Source organism: Chiloscyllium punctatum, chromosome 26, assembly GCF_047496795.1.
Source record: "Chiloscyllium punctatum isolate Juve2018m chromosome 26, sChiPun1.3, whole genome shotgun sequence".
NCBI classification, from domain to species: domain Eukaryota; kingdom Metazoa; phylum Chordata; class Chondrichthyes; order Orectolobiformes; family Hemiscylliidae; genus Chiloscyllium; species Chiloscyllium punctatum.
The window spans coordinates 64,882,013-64,893,746 of NC_092764.1; positions in this window are offsets into that span (position 1 = coordinate 64,882,013).

Here is an 11,734-nt window from a genome sequence, read left to right on the forward strand (position 1 = left end):
GTTTACCCAGTCATATACATCATTCTTACAAAATAAGAGCTGTTAATTGGGACTTCACCCCCAAAATGCCAATGGAATGTGCTGTTCCAGTACGGATTCCCTTGCATTGAATTCTCTGCTGCCATTTTGTTGGTCTAACTTGGAGTAACCCAATAGTTACATCATTTTCTGTGACAGTGCTGACTGAATGCAATACCATTATCAGAATGCAGCTTTCCAAGTTGTTGATGGACTTTGTAATTCTACAGCACTGTTGCAAATTCCCTGAAGATACTTCGCCAGCACTTTCCAAATGCAAGGCCACTACCAGCCAGAAAGACAAGGGCAGCAGACACGTGGGAAAAGCACTGCCTGGGCAAGTTCCCCTCCAAGCCAATCAGCACCCTGACTTGGAAATATCTTGCCACTCCTTCACTGTCGCTGTGTTAAAATCCTGGATTTCTCTCACTAATGGCATTCTGAGTCAATATACGGACTGTAGTGGTTCAAGGACGCAGCTGACCTGGGACAGGCAATAGTTATCTGGCCAACCAATGTTTATGTGTCATGAGTACAAAAAATGTACCCTCTATTCACTGACCTACATTACTCTACTCTATCACCCTCTACACATTGAACTAGATTATTTTATCAACCTGTATTCACAAATCTACATTACTGCAACACCCATGAATCACTGACATGCACTGCTCACTGACCTACATTTCTGTATCACCTGCTAGTCACTGACTTTTATTTCTCTATCACCCCCCTACCCACTGAATCGACTTTACTGTGGCATTTTCTACTCACTGACGTAGTTTCTCTTCATCTACACATTGAATCTACATTACTGTATTACTGTCTACTCACTGACCAACATTCCTCTATCACCTGTTCACAGATGTAGATCAGTCTGTAATCCTGTACTCACTGAATGACATTTCTCTATTACCTTCTACTCACTGACCTACATTAGTCTATCTCTAAACACCCTCTTCAGTCACTGACGTACATTCCTCTATCAGCCTATTATCTGTGATTATATATCCTCTGTCATGTTCTATTCACTGAATTACATTCCCATATCACCCTCTACTCACTGAATTACATTAGTCTATCACTTAACTCATGTACTCACTTTCCCCAGACACCCTATACTCACTGACTGATATTCCCATATCACCTCTAGTTACTGAGCTACAATCCTCAACACCATCTACTCACTGACCTATATTCACCAAGTGCTCTCAACGCACTGACCTACATTTCTCTATTTACCTTTACTCACTGAATCAACATTACTGTGTCACTCTCTACTCACTGACCCACATTCCTCTTTCACTGTCTACTCATTGAATCTACGTTACTGTATCACTGTCTACTCACTCACTACATTCTTTTATCATCTACTCACTGATGCACATCAGTTTATCACTCTGTAATCGTTGATCTACATTCCATTATCACCTTCTATACATTATCCCTAAACATCTTTAGCTTAATGACCTACATTTTCCTTTACTCACCCTCTACTCACTGACCTACATTCCCCTAACCCTCTTTATTCATTGACTGATATTCTTGTTACCCTCTTCTCGTGGACAGATTCCCTTATTACCCTCTACTCACTAACCTGTATTCATCAGTCACCCTTTGCTCACTGACCATCATTATCGTAACACCATCTAGTCATTGACCTACCTTAATGTATCAGTCTCTAATCTCTGACTTATATTACCCCTCACCTAGGTGACTGTAACAACATCTACTTGCTGACCTGCATTCTCCTATCTCTATCTGCTCACTGACTGACATTCCTTTGTCATCTTTAACTTACTGAGGTTTATTCCCCTACTCTCTTACCAATTTTTATATGTGCATCATAGAAAGCATTCTATCTAGATGCATCACAACGTGGTTTGGCAACTGCTCTTCCCAAGACTGCAAGAAACTACAGAGAGTCGTGAACATAGCCCCAGTCCATCATGCAAACCAGCCTTCCATCCATTCATCCTACCTATCACTTCCAACTGCCTCGGGAAAGGAACGAATGTAAAGTCCCTCCCACCCCAATTACACTCTCTTCCACCCTCTTCCAAGGTACAAAAGTTTGTATACATGTACAACCAGATTCAAGAACAGCTTCTTCCCTGCTGTTATTTGACTTTTGAATAAGCCTTAAATTTAATGTTGATCCCACTCTCGGTATACCTTTTCTGCAAACGTAACATTGTATTCCTCGCCCTTTTCTACTATCATGTACACTTTGTATGGTACAACCTGCACTGCACATAAAACACTTTTCTCTGTACCTAGGTACATGTGATAATAATAAATCAAATCAAATCACCTTTTACTCACTGATCAGCACTTCTTATTCACAGTCTACTCATTGATCTACATTCTCTAACCTTCTACTCACGGACCTGCATTACTCAATAACCTCTACCCACTGAACTATATTATTCGATCACCTTTTACTAACTATATTACAGTATCACTTTCTACTCATTGACCTACATTCCCCTTACACCCTCTACTCACTGACTTACTTTATTACCCATTACTCACTGACCCACATTCTCCTATCCGCTATTCTGTGACCTATATACCCTCATCACTGTATACTCACTGACCTACATTCCTCTATCACATTGTATTAAATGATCTACATTATTCTGTAACTCTGTACTGTGTTAGTCTATAACCTCTATGCAATGAACTACATTTCACTATCAAACTCCACTACTAATCTACATTCCTGTATCACCCTCTATTCATTGACCTACATTCCCCTATCACCCTCTACTCACTAACCAACATGCCTCTGTCATCTTCTCCTCACTACATTTAACCCTCTAATCAGAAGGAGACTGGGCCAAAAGGAAACAATCTGAACTAGTAGGAGGCAGATTGGTCAAATAGGAGGTAGACTGAAGAATCAGGAAATAGGATGAACCAAGAGGTAGAGTGAAATAATGGGAGTCAAACTGAACCAACAGAAAATAGATGGAACCAAAAGGAAGTAAACAAAAGCAACAGTAAGTAAACTAGAACCAGCAGCAATTGGACTAAACTCACAGCAAGCCTGAAGGTTCAAACACCCGGCTCTTACAGACTCCCCAGGTGCACAAACCAGACCTCCCCCTCAGACACTGGTGACGCAGGCACACCAACAAAGTGCTACACCACAGACTGAACTATCTTGTCGCGGGTTCAACACACTCCATCCACTCAAAACAGGGATTCCTCAACAGAGATATAAAAATCAATAAGGATGAAATGATGGTCTCATTCAACATTACAGTGCTGTTCACCTCTACTAACATTACACTGGTGAAGTAAATACTGGCCACACTTCTATACAAATCCACAACCCAGACTGCCAGTGAAACCATCAGCAACGATAGTGCATGGTCAGCATATTGTCTTTAATGACCAGGTGTACGAACAAATCAATGGGATACCCATGGGCTCACCAAGTCTGGGCTTATTGCTGAATCAGTAATGCAAAGACTAGAAAGCACAGACTTTCCCAAGGTCCAGCCCAAACTATGGATCAGATATGTGGATAGTACCTTTGTTATCATCAAACAGTCCAAGTTGGAAAGCACACACCACCTTATTAATAGCACATTTGCGGGGATCAAGTTTGCCAGAGAAGAGAACCACAACCAGCTCCTGTTCTGTGACATACTGGTGGAATGAACGACCAATGGATTCCTTACCAGGGTGTATAGAAAGGCTACAAACGCAGACCAGATTCTTAATTACAACAGTAACTACCATAATGTCCACAAACAGAGCTGTGTCATGACTCTGTTTAATGGGCTATAACACACTGCAACACCCCAGAGCTTCACAAAAAAGAGGAACACCTTTTAAAAAGTCGCTGTGAATAATGTGTACCTTAACAGTTTCATCCACCGATGCCAAGCATACAGGAAGACTCTGCGCCCCAACACACTGACCACCCAATGCTATATTAGAAACATCTCAGAACTGACTACAAGACTCTTACATCTTCTGGGAATAATGACAGCCCACAAACCAACAGTCACACCTCACCAGCTATCATCCAAGACAAGAGACTCCATACCCACTACATACAGTAAGTGCAAGAAATATTATATAAGACAAACAGGCAGGAAATTCACCATCAGAATACATGAGCAATACTTGCAACAAAATGACACAACCAGGTCTTCCTCATATCAATACACACCGATAATGAAGGACACCAATTCAACAGGGACAGGCAAAACACAGACAAGCTCAGGAGTTCCTGGAGGCCTGATATTCATTCCCTGGTTAAAACAATGACTGCAGATGCTGGAAATCAGATTCTGGATTAGTGGTGCTGGAAGAGCACAGCAGTTCAGGCAGCATCCAAGTAGCTTCGAAATCGACGTTTCGGGCAAAAGTCCTTCATCAGGAATAAAAGAGACCCCATCTACAGACCACTACAGTATAAATCTGGAAATAGGACCGCCCACCATAAGAGACAGAACCGTGGATATTCAGAATAGTGCTTCATATAAAGGCTACACAGCACCTAAAAGGGGAACAAAACATTTCCAAAAAATCAACCAGCTCAGCAAACCAGCCAATGACTCCAACCACCAACTCGAGCTACAGATCTTCACAATAATGTCAAATGCTGTATTTGTTCCAGCTTCCACCTCTTCCTTTAGCAGCTCATTCCATACACACATTTTCTCCATGAAAAAGTTGCCCCTTAGGTCACTTTTAACTGTTTCCCCTCTCACCTTAAACCTATGGCCTTTAGTTTTGGACTCCTCTACTTTGGGAAAAAGACACTGACTACTTATCCTATCCATGCCCCTCATGGATTTATAAACCTCTATAAGGTCACCCCTCAGCCTCTGACTCTCCAGGGAAAATAGTTCCAGCCTATTTAGCCTCTCCCTATAGCTCAAACCTTCCAAACAGGGTGGCATGATGACTCAATGGTTAGCACTGCTGCCTCACAGCACCAAGGACCTGGGATCAATTCCCTCAATGGGTGGAGTTTGCACATTCTCCCTATGTCTGTATGGGTTCCCTTTGCTTGCTCTAGATTCATCCCACTGTCCAACGATGTGCAGGGCAGGTGAATTAGCCATGCTAAATTGCCCATAGTGTTAGGTGTGTTGGTGTCTGGGTGGGTTAGTCTTTGGACAGTGGGTGTGGACTTGTTGGGCTGAAGGGAATCTAATCTAATCTTAAAAAAAATCCCAGCAATATTCTTTTCTGAACCCTTTCAAGTTTTACAAATCTTTTGTATACTTTGGAGCCCAGATTTGAATGCAATATTCCATAAGTGGCCGAACCAATGTCCTGTACAGCTGCAACAAGACTTCCCAACTCCTTTTTCACTATCCTGTCTACCTGTGATTCCACTTTCGAGAAACCAGCATCTGCAGTCCTTCCTTTCTCTTAGTTCCTAAACAAACAGTGGGCAGAGGTGGCTAACGGAACCAACAGGAGACAGAATGAACCAATACAAAGACAGAGTGAACCAACAAGAGACAAAGTTAAAAATTGCGCAACACCAAGTTATAGTCCAACAGGTTTATTTGGAAGCACTAGTTTTTGAAGCACTTTAACTTTGTCCACTCCACTCCAACACTGGCATCTCCAAATCAACAGGAGGCAGAGTGAGCCAACAGACTGATCCTTCTGATGAAGGCTCACTGGACCCGAAATTTTAACTCTGCTTTCTCTCCACAAATGCTGCCAGATTTGTTGAGGTTTTCCAGAAATTCCACAGTTCTTTGTTCTTTTTGTTTTTTATTGTTTCTGATTTCCAGCCTCTGCAGTTCTTTGGGTTTTTTTTATCAAACAGGTGGCTGACTAAACCAACAGAAGGCGACTGAGTCAACAAGAAATCAGCTGAAGCAACAAGGAGGCAGAATGAACTGACAGGAATCAGACTGAAGGAATTGAGCATCGAATTAAATAAAGAACTATAAATGCTGAAGATCTGTAACTAAAACAGAATTTGACAGAGAAACATAACACGTCTTGCCCCATCTGTAAAAGGCAAACGGAGATAATGTTTTGAATGGGTTGCCCTTATCAGAATCAACTGGAAGCAAACTAAAACAATAGGAATTAGACTGATCCAATAGGAGGCAGAGTGCAGTAAAAGGAGGCCAGAGTGAATAAACAGGATGCAGAATGGACCAACAGCTGGCAGATTCATCCAACAGATACCTGTCTGAACCAACAGGAGGCACAGTGACTCAATAGGAAGCAGATTAAACCAGTAAGATTATATTGGTCCAATAGAAAGCAGACTGAAGGAATAAGATGTGGATAAACCCAAACGAGGCAGACTGAGACAACAAGAGGCAGATTGAAGCAAAATGTGGCAGGTTGAAGCAACAGGAGGCCGGGTTAAAGAACAGGAGGCCGGGTTAAAGAACAGGAGGCAGGGTTAAAGAACAGGAGGCCGGGTTAAAGAACAGGAGGCTGGGTTAAAGAACAGGAGGCAGGGTTAAGGAACAGGAGGTAGGGTTAAAGAACAGGAGGCCGGGTTAAGGAACAAGAGGCAGGGATGAGGAACAGGAGGCCGGGTTAAAGAACAGGAGGTAGGGTTAAGGAACAGGAGGCAGACCAAATCAGCAGATGGAAAGAAGCAGCAGTGCTGAAGAAATGTCATCAATCTGACTTGTTAACTATTGTTCTGGCTGCATAAGTGCTGCCTGACCTGTCAAATCTCATCAACATTTTATGTCTTTCGATTTTTACATCTTTAACATTTTGTTTTTTTGTTGGTGTGAGAAACAAAGCTCACACACTTCAATAATTTCAGTCCGAGACAAGATCTGAATCAGTAGTGTCATTTATTTCACACTTGCAAGTGGGTGTGATGTCCAGTGCCTATAAGGCAGAGGACATACACACCCCAAATTCAATTCATACACAATATTTATATAATTTGGTCTCTTTTGTTTTACATTGCTCCTCCCCTGTTTACATCTTCCACTTCCCTAAGACCGGCACCCATTACTCCTGTTTATCTCTTGCCTTATCCGGCCTTGTCTGTGACAAAATGCTTAAATCTGGCCTCACAAGGCCGTTTGACCTCATCCGCTATTGGTCATTGTTGGGTATATTCTTTCTTCATCATTATCTACCCCCTCCATCTGTGCCTTTCCCGAGGCCGTTCTGATCCCTATGACCCTTTTAATTGGGGTTTGTTCCTCTGTCTCTGTAAAAGTGGGAAACAGATGTTTATACCTACTGTTTGTACAGGCGTATCTAGCTTAACTTCATCCCCTCACAACATCTTATCTATTTGCCCGTAATATCTACCATTGTTTTGTAGTCACGTTTCGTTCTGGCATACAATTTTAGCTAATACAAAAAACAATTATATATTTCCTCCACATCGTTTCCATTCTTGTTGACTCAGCTCTTGGCTAAAACAATTACACACTGGTGTGAGCTCATTTACTTTGTAAAATGGAATTGCAGAATTGCAGAAGTAACATTAATTTACCTATATCCCACAATTTCCCCTTTTTCTTTAATTATCATTTGTTATCTTCTGCATTTTTCTTTTAAGCATCGCCCCCGAAATTCGCAAGCATCATTCCGGAGATTTCATCCATCTTGGTCTCACTCATCTCCTCATTATTTAGTCGATAAAGTTCTTCTGCCTTTTTCTTTTAGGGGCACCTGTTTCATCAAGGCTGTTTCAATCAGTCTTTGGGTGAGCCCTCGTATACAGGGTATGATACAACAGCCAATGGTCACCCCGACTACTACTATCAGGGAAATAAGGATGGAAACCACCACCCCCTTCTACCTTCCAAACCAGGATTCAAGCCATCCCGTGAGAGATGTGTCTACTCCTGAATTCTCAGCCAGTTCCTCTGCTAAGGTAGTCAATCCCCTTAAGGCCCGAGTAATTGAACCATCAGGCGCAGTGTTATTAGGAATAAAGGTACAACAGCGTCTTCCTAACATCACACACCCTTTTTCTGCTAAAATCATATCAAGGGCCATTCTGTTTTCCCATGCCATCCTACTTGTCACATCAAGCTGTTCTGATATTCCTTTAACCACATCTCTTGTATAATTTATAAATCACTGTTGATTATAGAAAATGTAATTTATCCAATCTACATTTTTATTAATTGTTACCCACCAAAAAAGGACTGACTCAAAGCTTGCTGCAATCTGGTTACGAGCCTTGAATTCGTCAGGTACCCCTCTAGGGACTCCTACAGAGTCTAGATAAATCCTGCCATCGAAAGAAGTGTCTAACAGTAATCTCTTACCCCTTCCCTTTGTCACTACTATCTTTTCCTTCTCAAATACCAGGGTAAATGGAATTGCCAATTGTACAATTGCACATATCCCTCTCCAATCCAGAGGCAATCCGGTGGTACTGTGGAGGAAATATTTTGCCTCCACAGTACCACCACAGATCCGCTCGGGGAACCTTCAGTGCTGAGTAGTTCCCTCCTTTCTCCGTTTCGGTAACATTCTTAATCTCTGTACATAATTTCAGCTCCCCAAATCTCTCGACCAACTTGTACCTCATCTACGCACACACAACATGTGCTTTCCAACTGCGGCGGAAAATGTGAGGGGGACTTTTGTATCTTTCTTCTCCAAGGGAGGGAACATCAGAGATAGGGAGGTACAATTCCTATCATTCCATGCAGTCTCATCCTGATACAGGGCTATCATACATTTCATGCCCTTCCTGTCTCGCTTCCACCCGAGCGGAAAGGGAACCACCTGGGCCACTGTCCGACCGGAGGCACATGCATAGCAAATGCTCTTGTTCAGACTTTTTACAGTATACTTTACCCATTCAACCCAGGCATTTGCACCCCCGTACCCAGTTTCTATTTCAATGGTCTGTTTCAAGTCCTTTACCTCTACAATTTTTACTACTTTAGGATCATCGGGAGGGGTGAAAGGTTGTATCTTCTTACCCAGTAGTTCTACCCGTTTTCCCTGTCCTACACTAATTTGAAAACAACAGCCCAAGAAATCCTTCCCATTTACTTTCATTTCTATCCCAAACATTTCATTTCATTGTATCTCATAGGTGCCCCACCCCCCCCCCAGAACCGCTTCGTGCCAGCTGGTTTTCCTTATTGTCAGGTATATTGGGTTACGCTTTTTATCGGAACAATCGCGAGCTGGTCGGAAGGGGGTCTGGTGTACTGTGACGAGACCATTATACCAAGAACCATCCCCAAGGCCATCCCCATAGGACTTAAGATGTATCTCAAAGCTGTGGTACTGTCCCTGATTATCTACATCACCACAATTTACTAAGCTGCATACATCAGCGTTTATTACTTGTGGATTATCAGACTCAGGAACTGTTAATAATACATATGAAAATGATATTTGACAAAATCCCAATACTAAGAGGGCTAGCATCGTAACTCTAAGCATTCCCAGTACTTAAAACATCATGCTGAAACTTAAAAGGACTTAATATACAATCCTACAGAAGTAATCCCGCGCTCGCGTCACCACTGTATAATCAGTTACTCAAAGTCTCTTTAGTCTGAGTTTCAGTGGGTCTTGCATTGATTCGGCTGTCCAGACTTCTTCCTCAACTGGATGGTCCACTGGCCCTTTGATCCGAGTGTAGTGAATCCAGCCTTTCTCTGCCCTCGTTATTGTTTCGGTGGTCAAAAGAGACTGGTACGGCCCTTCCCAGTCCGGCTGCAATTTAGTCTCTGTCCATGATTTTACTAAGATCCAATCGCCCGGCTGGATGGGATAAACGGTGAATTCAAGGGGTGGAGTCTGTGCCAATAAACCCTGTTTCCTGAGGAAAGACAAAGAGGAGGACAAGCCCAGTATATACTTCTTTAAGAACAAACCTTTAGTTTCGGGAATTGGCAATTCTCCATTCGTTCCCAAGTAAGGTAATCCAAATAAGATTTCATAGGGGGATAGTCCTAAATCTTTCCTCCGCCAAGGGACAAGCCCAAAAGGAATCCCTTAAATCTATCACACTAAACCATTTGTGGTCATGGGGGATCTTACTTAATCTCTAATCAGTCCCTCAATTACTGGCTGCAGTCCTCGTTTACCTTCTATGGAAATGGGATATTGTCGCTCACAGACAATGTCCCCTTTCCTTTTTAAATTTATTAGAAGGGGAGGGATCTGTAGTTTGCCACGATTCCCTTCCCTAGCCCATACAATAGGGTCTATTTCTCTCTCCACATCCACTGTCAACATCGCCATTTGTACAACTAATTCTTTTTCCTGAATTCCAATCCCAAGTCCTAAGAGTCTCTTAGGACTCTTAAGTCTCTCCCTAGTAAGTTACTTCCTATATCAGGGATATCCAACAATTCCCCTGTGACCCTATCCTTAGGACCTTCTATCATCATAGGTTCAAATACTGGAACAGTAACGCCTTCCCCTTTTACCCCCGAAACAGTAATTGACCGTGTTGACATTTCTACTTTCTTTGGTTTAAAATTCAGTGATGACCATGCTGCCCCCGTATCCAATAGGAAGACTATCTCTTTCCTACAGGGTCCGACCTTCAGGTTTATCAAGGGTTCTTGGTGGGACTCCGAGGGCAGGAACCCCTGACACCCCTATTCTTCATCAAAATTCATAAGCGGAATTGCCCTTTCTTCCCTTTGTAGATCAGGACACCCCCGCCTAAAATGCCCTATCTTTCCGCAATAATAGCATCCTGCCTGTGGAGACTGCCATTTCTGCCCCTGTTGCTCAAACCCTCTGTCAAATGTTCCCCCTTGTCCTCTCCCTCTCCCTCTTCCTCTCTGTCCTACATGCTGCCACCCGCCGCTCTGGTTGCCTAATATTGGTTCTATTCTTTTCTTAACAACCTCACCAACCGTAGCTACCATCATTTTCACCTTCTGTTTTTGTCTCTCATCCTCTCTCTTTACAAACACTTTCTGTGCCTCTCTTAACAATCCATCTAATGGCTTTTCACTCCACCCTTCTATCTTCTGTATCTTTCTCTGTATGTCTGGCCATGCCTTTGTCACAAAATGTACTTTCAAAAGACCCTGTGCCACTGGGTCCTCAGGGTTCATTCCAGAATATTTCCGCATTGAGTCTCTTAATCTCTGCAAGAAAGCTGAGGGAGTCTCATCTTTCTCCTGTCTAACTTCAAAGACTTTAGTCAAATTCTGTGACTTCGGAACTGCCTCTCTTATTCCTTTTAGAACCAGGTCTTTCAATTCCCTCATTCTTTCTTAATGCTCCGGGTTTTGATCTTCCCACTGGGGGTCTCTGAGGGGAAACTTCGTCTCTCCCTGGCCAGCATCCCCATCTCCAATCGGGTGTTCCCTGTCCCATATTTTAATGGCTGCTCCCCGTATAAGTACCCTTTTTCTTTCTTAAAGAAATATTGCAATATTTCTAGCTCCCCATAACTACAAACACCAATTCATCAATTCATGCTTGACTAACTTTAAAGCCTGTTCCAAACTTGTAAATATATTTATATATTTACGTTCATTTATTCAGTATTTAATATTTAAAATGTAAAATGCATACATTTCCCAATTTTGAAATCCACTGTAATCACCCAGTTTTAGTCCCTTAATTTAAATCAAAAATTAGTTTTCTTAAGTAGTCCTGACCAATCATTGCTCAATTACAATACTATAGGTCGTGAAATAATCAGAGCTGCCTTTAACTAATTTGTCTATTCAAGTTAAAAAAAACGTCTAATGCATGAACAATGGCCGAATCCAAGGTCACAGATATTAAC